The following is a 16,383-nucleotide window of genomic DNA, read 5'->3' on the forward strand; positions in this document are numbered from 1 at the left end:
GTTGTCTCATATATTTTGACTGCGAGGGTGTGATTGATGGGCATGTGCAGTGCATATGTTCGCCTGTCTTCACTCATCTCCTTCCGCCTTCTTCAGACTGTGCGGCCTCATGGCCGCGGCATGCGATAAGGGATCAGCTGAGGCCGCCCAGTCTGAAGCAGGTGTAAGGACATTTGTGAGCGGTGAACATATTTACTGCACAAGGCCATGAATCCCAGCCCCGCAGTGTGAATTATTGAAAACACACTGAGGGTCTGGGATTCATGGCCATCGATAACCGCACCGGCCAACATGAAATGAGGTCATAAGACAGGCAGCGCTCACAGCGCATGGCCAAGGGATAACAAGACCGCAGACTCCTGTACAGCAAATAACGCTCAGGAGGCTGCGCCCAGCACCAAGGCGTTATTTTTGGACACCTGTGCCGCATCTCCTTAAAAGACAAGTCACGCCTCCAATACAGTTCTACTGCACAATGGGCAAAATTGTGTAAGTCTTTCATTCTGCGTGTGCAATGAGCAAAATTTAAAGAGCAACCTTTCACTTGTGGAGCATTACTGCTGCACAAGGTGTGGCTCTTCTACATTGTAACACCTGAGGGTGGGTTAAAGGTTACCTTTGAAATTGGTTCAATTAGGCTTCGGCCTACACTCTGCTCCTCTCCTCCTCCTGCTGACCCTGGGCTCTAACACCGCCAGTTGGGGCCCGGAAGTGCTAGCTGCACAGAGAAAAACACCAGCCAATGTGTCAGTGGGGTTCAGCAACGCCAGCTGTTCCCCTGCTGTGTAGTCGGCAACGTGTCCAGCACAAGCCACGCTGGCACAACAGAACAAAAGCTGCCACCAGTGCAGGCTTCGGCCTACACTCTGCTCCTCTCCCCCTCCTGCTGACCCTGGGCTCTAAGACCGCCAGTTGGGGCCCGGATGTGCTAGCTGCACAGAGAAAAACACCAGCCAATGTGTTAGTGGGGTTCAGCACCGCCAGCTGTTCCCCTGCTGTGTAGCTGGCAACGTGTCCTGCAAACGCCATGCAGGCACCTGAACTGAAATTAAAGGGAACCTGCCCCCCCCAGGTGTTTCTATGTATAACAGCCACCTTGTACAGCAGTAATGCTGCATTTGTACAAGGTGGCTGACTTTTTCTCCTTGCCCACGTGCAACTCAACACCTACAAAATGTGTCTCATTGGAGACCATTACACTGTCCCAGAGGTGTGACTTTCCTTGTTAAGGATACGCAGCACCACCCTTGTTAGCGCTGCCCGTCTTCTGACATCATTGGTTGGCTGCTTGTGCTTGTGCGTACGCCCTGCCCGACACAACGCCCCTCGTTGTCTCATATATTTTGACTGCGAGGGTGTGATTGATGGGCATATGCAGTGCATATGTTCGCCTGTCTTCACTCATCTCCTTCCACCTTCTTCAGACTGTGCGGCCTCATGGCCGTGGCATGCGATAAGGGATCAGCTGAGGCCGCCCAGTCTGAAGCAGGTGTAAGGACATGTGTGAGCGGCAAACATATTTACTGCGCAAGGCCACGAATCCCAGCCCCGCAGTGTGACTTTATGAAAAGACACTGTGGGTCTGGGATTCATGACCATCGCTAACCACACCGGCCAACGTGAAATGAGGTCAGAAGACAGGCAGCGCTCACAGCGCATGGCCAAGGGCTAACAAGAGCGCAGACTCCTGTACAGCAAATAACAGCGCTCAGGAGGCTGCGCCCAGCACCAAGGCGTTATTTTTGGACACCTGTGCCGCGTCTCCTTAAAAAGACAAGTCACGCCTCCAATACAGTTCTACTGTACAATGGGCAAAATTGTGTACGTCTTTCATTCTGCGTGTGCAATGAGCAAAATTTAAAGAGCAACCTTTCACTTGTGGAGCATTACTGCTGCACAAGGTGTGGCTCTTCTACATTGTAACACCTGAGGGTGGGTTAAAGGTTACCTTTGAAATTGGTTCAATTAGGCTTCGGCCTACACTCTGCTCCTCTCCTCCTCCTGCTGACCCAGGGCTCTAACACCGCCAGTTTTTGCCCGGAAGTGCTAGCTGCACAGAGAAAAACACCAGCCAATGTGTCAGTGGGGTTCAGCAACGCCAGCTGTTCCCCCGCTGTGTAGCCGGCATCGTGTCCTGCAAACGCAACGCAGACACAAAGTTGCCTCCAGTGCAGGCTTCGGCCTACACTATGCTCCCCCTGCTTACCCTTTGCTCCAACACCGCTAGTTGGGGCTCTAGGAAGACAATCTTGAATAGGCAACGCATCCGGGTTCCAGCACCGCCAGCTGGTTCTCGGCAGTGTTTTTGTCACGGGTACTCCCTCGTGCCCAGCCTGGTTCCAGCACCGTCAGCTGTTTCCAGGTAGTGTCAAGCTCACTGAGATGCCTGTGCGTTGCCCCGTCGTGTTGCGGTCGGGTTAGCCAACTCCAGGGTGCCTCCAGTTTAGGAGCTTCCTATGTGGGCTGCGTGAATTGGCAGTCAAGGCTGGTTCTGTAGTGCCAGTAGGCCAAGCTCCCCCTGTAGGACTGTTGGGGTTCGGTAACTGCGGCTGCCTCGTGGCCTAGCTGTTCTCTCCTCTCCTGTGGACCTTCTGATCCACATCCTGGTTCCAGCACCGTCAGCTGGTTCCGGGCAGAGCCTTTGGCTTAGGTGCCTCCTTCTGGGTATCCGAGTTCCGCCAACGCCAGGCGGTCCTTGGTAGTGCTTTTAAGCGCGGGCACCTACAGCTTAGTAACCGGGTTCCAGCACCGTCAGCTGGTCCTCGGTGCCATTGGCTCTTGCACACTGGGGCAACACATCCGGGTTCCAGCACCGCCAGCTGGTTCTCGGCAGTGTTTTTGTCACGGGTACTCCCTCGTGCCCAGCCTGGTTCCAGCACCGTCAGCTGTTTCCGGGTAGTGTCAAGCTCACTGAGACGCCTATGCGTTGCCCCGTCATGTTGCGGTCGGGTTAGCCAACTCCAGGGTGCCTCCAGTTTAGGAGCTTCCTATGTGGGCTGCGTGAATTGGTAGTCAAGGCTGGTTCTGTAGTGCCAGTAGGCCAACCTCCCCCTGTAGGACTGTTGGGGTTCGGTAACTGCGGCTGCCTCGCGGCCTAGCTGTTCTCTCCTCTCCTGTGGACCTTCTGATCCACATCCTGGTTCCAGCACCGTCAGCTGGTTCTCGGCAGTGTCTTTTGCTCTTGTACCTTCTGCTCCCCATCCTGGTTCCAGTACCGTTAGCTGGTTCCGGGCAGAGCCTTTGGCTTAGGTGCCTCCTTCTGGGTATCCAAGTTCCACCAACGTCAGGTGGTCCTTGGTAGTGCTTTCAGGCACGGGTACCTCCTGCTTAGTAACCGGGTTCCAGTAACGTCAGCTGGTCCTCGGTAGTTCCATTGGCTCTTGGACCTTCGGCTACCAATCCGGGTTCCAGTACCGTCAGCTGGTTCTCGGCAGTGTCTTTTGCTCTTGTACCTTCTGCTCCCCATCCTGGTTCCAGTAACGTCAGCTGGTTCTGGGCAGAGCCTTTGGCTTAGGTGCCTCCTTCTGGGTATCCGAGTTCCGCCAACGTCAGGCGGTGCTTGGTAGTGCTTTTTAGCACGGGTACCTCCTGCTTAGTAACCGGGTTCCAGTAACATCAGCTGGTCCTCGGTAGTTCCATAGGCTCTTGAACCTTCGGGTAGCCATCCGAGTTCCAGTTCCATCAGCTGGTTCTTGGCATTTTCTCAGCCTTCTTGTACCTTCTGCTACATTTCCAAGTTGAAGACCCTAAAGACGACGACCCGGAAGACCACCCCTAAGATGACGACGACACCAGAGACGACAACCAGTGAGATAACGACGACCCTGGAGATGACGACCCTGAAGACCACCCCGATGACGACGACGACGGCGGAGACAACGACGGCGGAGACGACGACCCTGGAGACGACGACCCTGGAGACGACGACATGGAAGACCGAGAAGCAGAAGAACAAGAGGCTGCAGAACAAAGAGCAGAAGAACATTAAGCATAACACTTAATATCAGAGCAAAAGATATTATCTAAATTATATGCAGAAGAAGACTAAGCAGTGTATGGGGGTGAGTCCGTCCCTCCTCGTGGTGCCCCTGGATAAAGCCTGATGCTGCAGGCCAAACTGAACGCGGACAAATGTAACTTTTGTGACAGGCAGAACGGAAGGTGTAATCTTCCAACTTTTATAGATAACAACTACGGGAATGCCTGTCACAAATGAGAATATGATGAAGAAGTAGAATAGGAAGAATAATAATTGTTGAATAAAATGAATATGTAGAATAGGAAGAATAATAATAGTTGAATAAAATGAATATGAAGAATGTAATAAAAAAAAATAGGTAGAAGATGAAGAAGAAGATGAATAAGGTGAAGAAGAAGTTGATGTCAAAGATGCTGATGATGATGAAGATGAAAGTGTGGGAAAAGGAAAAAAAAAGAAGGGGAAGGGCGTGGAATAGTGAAACATCAATATCTGACAAAATAAAAAAAAAATTTACATAGTCAATATCTTTGTCACTCCGAACGTCTTTAAAAAAAAAAAATCATGCTATTCTATTTGATTGGGCTAAACCTCTATGCCTTTAATGTCTCCGCCACCTCCCCAAATACATCCTGCATTATTCTTAGTTGTTTTCCTTCATGTAGAATGAACCTACAAGGAAAGAAAGGGTTTATTTTAATTCCGATATTTTGGTCCCATTGACTTGCATTGGGATCGGGTATCGGTATTGGCGATATCCGATATTTTTTGAATATCGGCCGATCCAATCCGATACCGATACTTTCCGATATCGGAAGGTATCGCTCAACACTAATGATAATTGAAATTAGGCTAACTGGCCAAAATACCCTATGAGGCCTAGAAAGGATGCTAAGATTGCTCGAGTGTACATTGCCCGTGGGTAACGCACAATCGCCGGTAGAGATAAATGGCAATTTTATGTGGTATATTCTTGATGCCACTGCTTTACCATGTTATACTCATGAGTTACATTGAATTAACATTGGCAAGCAGTATACCTATGTATTAGAGGGGAGAGAGTGAACAGTGATATGTCCTATAATTAACCAAGTGATAAGTCGGCATTTCATGTCATAAGATATGGTGGAATTATGCCCGGCATTAAGAGATGGTCATTAATCTATTCATTTGTCATTGACTTGTAAGAATATGTAATATGCTTACAGATCTTTAAGGATAAATGTGACACTAAATGTTGTAACTTCTAATTGGCCAACTTGGCTGATGATGGTGGTACCCAGTCTGGAGCATTGAGTTTATGGCATAATACTGGATGCTCCTCCTTGTAAGCATACCACTGGGATTAGATTTTTAGGTATGCTGATGAAATCGCAAAACTGTTTGGCCAAACATCATGGTCGTGTGTCTTGTGACCATATCTTTGAGCACATCAAGAGAAATCTGCAACCTTCAAATCTCTTGTATGTTAATAGATGTTAATAGCACCTGAGAGCATCTGAGCATGCACCTTTAAAAGTCATGGTGCTGAATTTTGTTCAAGTAGTGATAAGAGGCAAACATAAGGTTTATTTCTAGTGACAATGAGCCAAATAGTAATGATCAATTCATAATGTTATTTTAATCATTTACTCTGGCAAACAGAATATTTACTATGAATGTCTCACAGATGGTTTTTTGTGTTTACTATGAATGCCTCACAGTTGTTTTTTTGCATTGACATGCTGTGACATATTGTTTTTGCTTATCATTTTCTGAAATGCAGATATCATAGTTTTTAGACAACAAGAGTACCCACAATTTGAAAAAATCTGTTTTTTTTTTTCAAAAATGTTAATTGCTAGAGACCTGAGTACTAAGACCTTTTCTGTCAATTGAATAAATTGTTCCATTTGGCTTTGTTAGTCACCTTTCACCTCTAACATTGTATTTCCATGGATTCAAGAGCAGAACAAAGCCAATAAAAGCAAGAGGTGAGAGCCAACCTACAGTAAAGGTACCGTCACACATAGCGACGCTGCAGCGATACCGACAACGATCCGGATCGCTGCAGCGTCGCTATTTGGTCGCTGGAGAGCTGTCACACAGACAGCTCTCCAGCGACCAACGATCCCGAGGTCCCCGGTAACCAGGGTAAACATCGGGTAACTAAGCGCAGGGCCGCGCTTAGTAACCCGATGTTTACCCTGGTTACCATCCTAAAAAGTAAAAAAACAAACGCTACATACTTACCTTCCGCTGTCTGTCCACGGCGCTCTGCTTCTCTGGTCTGGCTGTGAGCGCCGGGCAGCCAGAAAGCAGAGCGGTGACGTCACCGCTCTGCTTTCCGGCTGACCGACGCTCACAGCCAGAGCAGGAGGAGAGCAGAGCACAGCGCTGGAGAACAGACAGCGGTAGGTAAGTATGTAGTGTTTGTTTTTTTACTTTTAGGATGGTAACCAGGGTAAACATCGGGTTACTAAGCGCGGCCCTGCGCTTAGTTACCCGATGTTTACCCTGGTTACCAGCGAAGACATCGCTGAATCGGTGTCACACACGCCAATTCAGCGATGTCTACGGGGAGTCCAGCGACGAAATAAAGTTCTGGACTTTCTTCCCCGACCAGCGATCTCCCAGCAGGGGCCTGATCGCTGCTGCCTGTCACACTGGACGATATCGCTAGCGAGGACGCTGCAACGTCACGGATCGCTAGCGATATCGTCTAGTGTGACAGTACCTTTAGGGCCAGAAATATTTGGACAGTGACACAATTTTCGCGAGTTGGGCTCTGCATGCCACCACATTGGATTTGAAATGAAACCTCTACAACAGAATTCAAGTGCAGATTGTAACGTTTAATTTGAAGGGTTGAACAAAAATATCTGATAGAAAATGTAGGAATTGTACACATTTCTTTACAAACACTCCACATTTTAGGAGGTCAAAAGTAATTGGACAAATAAACATAACCCAAACAAAATATTTTTATTTTCAATATTTTGTTGCAAATCCTTTGGAGGCAATCACTGCCTTAAGTCTGGAACCCATGGACATCACCAAACGCTGGGTTTCCTCCTTCTAATGCTTTGCCAGGCCTTTACAGCCGCAGCCTTCAGGTCTTGCTTGTTTGTGGGTCTTTCCGTCTTAAGTCTGGATTTGAGCAAGTGAAATGCATGCTCAATTGGGTTTAGATCTGGAGATTGACTTGGCCATTGCAGAATGTTCCACTTTTTGGCACTCATGAACTCCTGGGTAGCTTTGGATGTATGCTTCGGGTCATTGTCCATCTGTACTATGAAGCGCCGTCCAATCAACTTTGCAGCATTTGGCTGAATCTGGGCTGAAAGTATATCCCGGTACACTTCAGAATTCATCCGGCTACTCTTGTCTGCTCTTATGTCATCAATAAACACAAGTGACCCAGTGCCATTGAAAGCCATGCATGCCCATGCCATCACGTTGCCTCCACCATGTTTTACAGAGGATGTGGTGTGCCTTGGATCATGTGCCGTTCCCTTTCTTCTCCAAACTTTTTTCTTCCCATCATTCTGGTACAGGTTGATCTTTGTCTCATCTGTCCATAGAATACTTTTCCAGAACTGAGCTGGCTTCTTGAGGTGTTTTTCTGCAAATTTAACTCTGGCCTGTCTATTTTTGGTATTGATGAATGGTTTGCATCTAGATGTGAACCCTTTGTATTTACTGTCATGGAGTCTTCTCTTTACTGTTGACTTAGAGACAGATACACCTACTTCACTGAGAGTGTTCTGGACTTCAGTTGATGTTGTGAACGGGTTCTTCTTCACCAAATTAAGTATGCGGCGATCATCCACCACTGTTGTCATCCGTGGACGCCCAGGCCTTTTTGAGTTCCCAAGCTCACCAGTCAATTCCTTTTTTCTCAGAATGTACCCAACTGTTGATTTTGCTACTCCAAGCATGTCTGCTATCTCTCTGATGGATTTTTTCTTTTTTTTCAGCCTCAGGATGTTCTGCTTCACCTCAATTGAGAGTTCCTTTGACCGCATGTTGTCTGCTCACAGCAACAGCTTCCAAATGCAAAACCACACACCTGGAATCCACCCCTGACCTTTTAACTACTTCATTGATTACAGGTTAACGAGGGAGACGCCTTCAGAGTTAATTGCAGCCCTTGGAGTCCATTGTCCAATTACTTTTGGTCCCTTGAAAAAGAGGACGCTATGCATTACAGAGCTATGATTCCTAAACCCTTTCTCCGATTTGGATGTGGAAACTATCATATTGCAGCTGGGAGTGTGCACTTTCAGCCCATATTATATATATATATATATATATATATATATATAATTGTATTTCTGAACATGTTTTTGTAAACAGCTAAAATAACAAAACTTGTGTCACTGTCCAAATATTTCTGGCCCTAACTGTATAAGTAAAAAAACAGACACAATAGCAAATAGTGTACAGTACATTAAAGGGGTTAACCTAACCACTAATTATACAACCCCCGTAAATGCTGTAGTCCCCTGTGTAAAATAGAAAATATATATACTCATCTCTCAGACTGGAACCATTCCAGATATCTCAATCTCTCTCCGCCAATGGTTCCTGTAATCCAGACATCTCTGGCTGCAACTTATTTCTTGGAGAACAAAAAGATCGACAGTCAAAGATCAGACATGCTGGATCCTTATCTCCCCGGACAATCATTTGTTCGGAACTCCCATACATATTAGACTGTCAGTTGAACCTGTCAATATCAGTGGGTTCAACCAACATTAGTCTAATTTTTATGGCTGCTTGTCATTGAAAATATTAAGATTTCTAAAACCACTGTAGTGAAAGGACATTCCCCTCTCCCTCCCCTCTCTCTTTTGCAGTAGGACAAGAGCTGGCAATCTTGCTGAAACTTAGAAATAGATTTACAATGGGCATAAAGAAGTAGGAAATTAATATGCGGGACATCATTTTGAAGCCCAAGTGCCAACGAGGATGTCTTTTGTGCATTTACAATAGCTATAGCTTGGACAGGTAATTGAGATTTAGAATAGACATGAGAACTCTTTTCTGAGGACTGGACAAATAGTTAAGACAGGAATAAACTTTTTAAGTTTTGAGAGCATTCAAGAGAATATCTCACACCTTTTAGAGATAGCTATGGTTCTTCACAGGTGCACATTCCTTTTATCCAAACATGTTTGCCAAATGCCTGGGCATCGGTAGAAAAGTATGAATACAGGGGTTTGTATAAATTTGATATTGATGTGACATACGTATTCGACTTAAGGATTAATCGGGGAAGAATATGCATGTTTTCTCATAACTGAAACCCCTGCCTATAAGCCCCAAATCCATAGTGGCCAGATAACTGACAACAGCCATGTCATGTTTGATCTCAGGGAAAGGTAAAATCCCGATGAAAAATATGGCTGCAATCTTGAACTTCTGCAATCATCAGGAGTGAAGTTATTGCATAAGTTGCAGATTTCGTAAAATTCTGAAGGGCTGAGGACATCCCACAACTCAGCACATGTGAGGTCATCACGGAGGGGTGTGTGGGTGTAACTCAGGTGCTGATAAATGGTCAAACCAAATTATAATCTGTGTTCCTGTAGAGAGATACACTTCGGTGTATGCATGATTCCCATCTGCTGGACATTCTTCAGGCAAAGTGCTCTCCTTTGCTAGGCTGAATCATATCTGTGATCAGTGTAGTAAGTTTCTTTTGTTTTATCCATTTTATCCATTTTATTTTATATAACTGTATATGCTGTATTGTCATATGTATATGATAGTCAACCTCCTATCATGGAGTTTGCAGTGACTGTATATATTCCCTGGGTGGGAATCAGAGGTGTACATGCCATACGCTCACTGTTAGTTTCCCGATTACCGGCCTATTATTGGAAACAGCCTGCAGCCTCCTACGTTAATGATTGGTCAATCGTGTAATTGTCCATATGATAGGAGGCAGCAGAGAGCTGTTCAACACAAAGATCACAGCGGGTGGTTCTGCATGACGTTCCCAGGCAGTGATCCTTGACACTGTCTTAAAGATACAGCCATAGATTAAAAGGATCTGAAAAGTCAAAAAAGGACTTGAAATTATTGGAAGTTGTTTTTCTGAGAGGCATATTCTGCTCCCCCTCTCTATGGATACAATAGAAAGAAATTAACTTTCTATTGTTTCCATCTATATTCTGCTTTGTCTACTCTCTCAGGCATTAGCTGTGTGCTCCTGCCTCACAGTCTGTACACATTTTAGGCTGGTTTCACTTTAGCATTTTGAGGAGCTGCGGAGGGCTGCAGACTTCCTCCGTGAAGCCCTGCCCTTGGCCGCACCTCCGCCGCTAGCTCCGCCTACTTCTGCATGCGGCCTGCATGCAGCCTGCATACCTATCTTTAATATTAAGTATGCAGGCCATGACGCTATATGCGAATGCTTCCGCATTCAACTTATTTGCATATCTAATGTCAGTCCTTAACGGATATCAGTGTAAAGGGGGTTACACAAACTATATAATATGTTGAACGGTATATTGGGAAGGCATAAAAAGATTGCAGATATAACAAGGAGGGAATGCCCTTATGACCTTAATCAATCCCTAGTTCTCAGGGAGGAAAACGTCCCGTACCGACCCCAAGGGCTGGCACCCTAAAGGAGATAAGCAGTAATGACCCCATTCCCTGTTGCCAGCCCTTTCCTTTCCTTAGTGAGCCCTCATATTACAGTACCGCTGAAAAAAAGGCAGCCATATTTATCAACACCAAGGCACAATATTAAGGGTGCAGCCACATACAAAATACTGATGAAACAGCCGGTGTTGCCTCCGCTTTTCTCATGGGGGCTTGCAGCATCCTGCAGTGCATTTATGATAATGTCTTGGTGTTGGTATATATGCTGCCTTTTTTTCTATGATGTTTTAGGAATTTTATGCTCTTTTCATATATTAGAGTACATGCAGGACGATATTCATTAATGAAAAATGTAAACATGATAGTATGCGGTCTACGACCAATTATCATGAACACAAATACAGTAGTAGTTCATTGACATCCCCAACAAAAAAACTGTGATACCCTTATTATTATTATTATTATTATGTATTTATATAGCACCATTAATTCCATGGTGCTGTACATGAGAAGGGGTTACATACAGGGTTATAGATATCGTTTACAGTAAACAGGTTTACAGTGACGGACTGGTACAGAGGGGAGAGGACCCTGTCCTTGCCGACTTACATTCTATGGGAAGGAAACCCTTAATGAAGTTTTCTTAATGCACAATAATAAGAGCTATATTTTAACCCCTTTCTGCCATTGGACGTAATATTCCGTCCATGTGGGGTGGGCCTTAATTCCCAAGGACGGAATATTACGTCCAGCGCGATCGGCCGCGCTCACGGGGGGAGCGCCGCCGATCGCGGCCGGGTGTCAGCTGCTTATCGCAGCTGACATCCGGCACAATGTGCCAGGAGCGGTCACGGACCGCCCCCGGCACATTAACCCCCGGCACACCGCGATCAAAGATGATCGCGATGTGCCGGCGGTGCAGGGAAGCATCGCGCAGGGAGGGGGCTCCCTGCGTGCTTCCCTGAGACCCCCGCAGCAACGCGATGTGATCGCGTTGCTCCGGGGGTCACCTACCTCCCTCCCTGCAGTAAGTCCCGGATCCAAGATGGCCGCGGATCCGGGTCCTGCAGGGAGGGAGGTGGCTTACCAAGTGCCTGCTCAGAGCAGGCACTTGGTAATGCTGCACTGCTCTCAGACAGATCGGTGATCTGTCAGAGTGCTGTGCAAACTGGCAGATCACCGATCTGTATTGTCCCCCCCTGGGACAAAGTAAAAAAGTTAAAAAAAAATTTCCAAGTGTGTAAAAAAAAAAAAAATATTATTCCCATAAATACATTTCTTTATCTAAATTAAAAAAAAAACAATAAAAGTACACATATTTAGTATCGCCGCGTTCGTAACGACCCGACCTATAAAACTGGCCCACTAGTTAACCCCTTCAGTAAACACCGTAAGAAAAAAAAAAAAAACGAGGCAAAAAACAACGCTTTATTATCATACCGCCAAACAAAAAGTGGAATAACACGCGATCAAAAAGACGGATATAAATAACCATGGTACCGCTGAAAGCGTCATCTTGTCCCGCAAAAAATGAGCCACAATACAGCAACATCAGCAAAAAAATAAAAAAGTTATAGTCCTCAGAATAAAGCGATGCAAAAATAATTATTTTTTTCTATAAAATAGTTTTTATCGTATAAAAGCGCCAAAACATACAAAAAATGATATAAATGAGGTGTCGCTGTAATCGTACTGAACCGAAGAATAAAACTGCTTTATCAATTTTACCAAACGCGGAACGGTATAAACGCCTCCCCCAAAAGAAATTCATGAATAGCTGGTTTTTGGTCATTCTGCCTCACAAAAATCGGAATAAAAAGCGATAAAAAAATTTGACGTGCCCGAAAATGTTACCAATAAAAACGTCAACTCGTCCCGCAAAAAACAAGACCTCACATGACTCTGTGGACTCAAATATGGAAAAATTATAGCTCTCAAAATGTGGTAACGCAAAAAATATTTTTTGCAATAATAAGCGTCTTTCGGTGTGTGACGGCTGCCAATCATAAAAATCCGCTAAAAAACCCGCTATAAAAGTAAATGAAAAAAATGTATTTATTTCCATTTTCCCATTAGGGTTAGGGCTAGGGTTAGGGCTAGGGTTAGGGCTAGGGCTAGGGTTAGGGCTAGGGTTAGGGCTAGGGCTAGGGTTAGGGCTAGGGTTAGGGTTAGGGCTAGGGCTAGGGTTAGGGCTAGGGTTAGGGCTAGGGCTAGGGTTAGGGCTAGGGTTAGGGTTAGGGCTAGGGTTAGGGTTAGGGCTAGGGTTAGGGCTAGGGTTAGGGCTAGGGCTAGGGTTGGGACTAGGGTTAGGGTTAGGGCTAGGGCTAGGGTTAGGGCTAGGGTTAGGGTTAAGGCTACAGTTAGGGTTGGGGCTAAAGTTAGGGTTAGGGTTTGGATTACATTTACGGTTGGGAATAGGGTTGGGATTAGGGTTAGGGGTGTGTCTGGGTTAGAGGTGTGGTTAGGGTTACCGTTGGGATTAGGGTTAGGGGTGTGTTTGGATTAGGGTTTCAGTTATAATTGGGGGGTTTCCACTGTTTAGGCACATCAGGGGGATCTCCAAACGCGACATGGCGACCGATCTCAATTCCATCCAATTCTGCATTGAAAAAGTAAAACAGTGCTCTTTCCCTTCCGAGCTCTCCCGTGTGCCCAAACAGGAGTTTACCCCAACATATGGGGTATCAGCGTACTCAGGACAAATTGGGCAACAACTTTTGGGGTCCAATTTCTCCTGTTACCCTTGGGAAAATACAAAACTGGGGGCTAAAAAATAATTTTTGTGGGAAAAAAAGAGATTTTTTATTTTCACGGCTCTGCGTTATAAACTGTAGTGAAACACTTGGGGGCTCAAAGTTCTCACAACACATCTAGATAAGTTCGTGGGGGGGTCTAGTTTCCAATATGGGGTCACTTGTGGGGGTTTCTACTGTTTAGGTATATTAGGGGCTCTGCAAACGCAATGTGATGCCTGCAGACCATTCCATCTAAGTCTGCATTCCAAATGGCGCTCCTTCCATTCCGAGTCCTCCCATGCGCCCAAACGCTGGTTCCCCCCCACACATGGGGTATCAACGCACTCAAGACAAATTGGACAACAACTTTTGGGGTCCAATTTCTCCTTTTACCCTCGAGAAAATACAAAACTGGGGACTAAAAAATAATTTTGAGGGGAAATTTTTTTTTTTATTTTCACGGCTCTGCGTTATAAACTGTAATGAAATACTTGGGGGCTCAAAGTTCTCACAACACATCTCGATAAGTTCCTTGGGGGGTCTAGTTTCCAATATGGGGTCACTTGTGGGGGGTTTCTACTGTTTAGGTACATTAGGGGCTCTGCAAACACAATGTGACGCCTGCAGACCATTCCACCTAAGTCTGTATTCCAAATGGCGCTCCTTCCCTTCCGAGCCCTCCCATGCGCCCAAACGCTGGTTCTCCCCCACATATAGGGTATCAGCGCACTCAGGAAAAATTGCACAACAACTTTTGGGGTCCAATTTCTCCTGTTACCCTCAGGAAAATACAAAACTGGGGGCTAAAAAATTATTTTTGTGGGAAAAAATTTTTGTGTTATTTTTACGGCTCTGCATTCTAAACTTCTGTGAAGCTCTTATTGGGTCAAAGTGCTCACCACACATCTATATAAGTTCCTTAGGGGGTCTACTTTTCAAAATGGTGTCACTTGTGGGGGGTTTCAATGTTTAGGCACATCAGTGGCTCTCCAAACGCAACATGGCGTCCCATCTCAATTCCTGTCAATTTTGCATTGAAAGGTCAAACGGCGCTCCTTCCCTTCCGAGCTCTCCCATGTGCCCAAACAATGGTTTACCCACACATATGGGGTATCAGAGTACTCAGCACAAATTGTGCCACAACTTTTGTGGTCCAATTTCTTCTCTTACCATTGGGAAAATAAAAAATTGGGGGCGAAAAGATAATTTTTGTGAAAAAAAATGATTTTTTATTTTTACGGTTCTGCATTATAAACTTCTGTGAAGCACTTGGTGGGTCAAAGTGCTCACCACACCTCTAGATAAGTTCCTTAGGGGGTCTACTTTCCAAAATGGTGTCACTTGTGGGTGGTTTCAATGTTTAGGCACATCAGTGGCTCTCCAAACGCAACATGGCGTCCCATCTCAATTCCAGTCAATTTTGCATTGAAAAGTCAAATGGCGCTCCTTCCCTTCCGAGCTCTGCCATGCGCCCAAACTGTGGTTATCCCCCACATATGGGGTATCAGCGTACTCAGGACAAATTGTACAACAACGTTTGGCGTCCATTTTCTCCTGTAACCCTTGGTAAAATAAAACAAATTGGAGCTGAAGTAAATTTTTTGTGAAAAAAGTTAAATGTTAATTTTTATTTAAACATTCCAAAAATTCCTGTGAAGCACCTGAAGGGTTAATAAACTTCTTGAATGTGGTTTTGAGAACCTTGAGGGGTGCAGTTTTTAGAATGGTGTCACACTTGGGTATTTTCTATCATATAGACCCCTCAAAATGACTTCAAATGAGATGTGGTCCCTAAAATAAAATGGTGTTGTAAAAATGAGAAATTGCTGGTCAACTTTTAACCCTTATAACTCCCTAACAAAAAAAAATTTTGGTTCCAAAATTGTGCTGATGTAAAGTAGACATGTGGGAAATGTTACTTATTAAGTATTTTGTGTGACATATCTCTGTGATTTAATTGCATAAAAATTCAAAGTTGGAAAATTGCGAAATTTTCAAAATTTTCGCCAAATTTCCATTTTTTTCACAAATAAACGCAGGTAATATCAAAGAAATTTTACCACTATCATGAAGTACAATATGTCACGAGAAAACAATGTCAGAATCACCGGGATCCGTTGAAGCGTTCCAGAGTTATAACCTCATAAAGGGACAGTGGTCAGAATTGTAAAAATTGGCCCGGTCCATAACGTGCAAACCACCCTTAGGGGTAAAGGGGTTAAAGATTTTGATATTTGGGAACCTTTTGGTTAATTCTCCTTACTGGAATTGTTTTTTGTTGCACATAAAATATATACAGTAGGTATGTATCTTATGTCATATTAAATCAAGTCTTCTTCCGAACGCTCAGAATTCAATGTCTCTAAAGAAAATTTGTCCTAAGATATGAAATGATGAAGTGATAGTTATAGAAAAAAGAAGCAACGTTTTGTCCATTGTGTACATTTCTCCTACCAGTGCTACACACTGGTGGTTAAATAAGAAATAAAATGATATTTTTACCTCTTGATATTTAGCCATTTAATGGGCTGCAATTGTAGATGCCTAACTTCAGCACCTTGGACGACGCCAAGTAGAAGCATTAAAATATTTTCTCTACAAAAAAAAGAAACCAAGGAAAATATTGTATTTATATGTTACAAATGGATAAGTTAATGATGAATTTCTCCAATTTAAATGACATCAAATCAATAACCATTAGTCATACACCAAGGCCACGTACATCCAAAGCAGAAGTGTGGTTTCTGGGGTATGACTTTAACCCTATGATTTGTATATCTACAGGAGAATTTTTTCCTACCACTGGTTTATCCTTTCAAGGATATGAATACACACATGGATATTTCCAGATATGTGATATATAAACAATTCACTTTTGCTATCAGTCTATGCTATTATCTTGTTGTTTAAGCCAGGTCAATCTGAGGAAAATTTCATTGAGATAATATATCACATCATTAGGACTTATGGAACTATTACTCCAAATACTGTGGGTAGCAAATGGAAACTTGGAAATAATAATAATCTTTATTTTTATATAGCACCAACATATTCCGCAGCACTTTACAGTTT

Source organism: Ranitomeya imitator, chromosome 6 (assembly GCF_032444005.1).
Source record: "Ranitomeya imitator isolate aRanImi1 chromosome 6, aRanImi1.pri, whole genome shotgun sequence".
Classification (NCBI taxonomy): domain Eukaryota; kingdom Metazoa; phylum Chordata; class Amphibia; order Anura; family Dendrobatidae; genus Ranitomeya; species Ranitomeya imitator.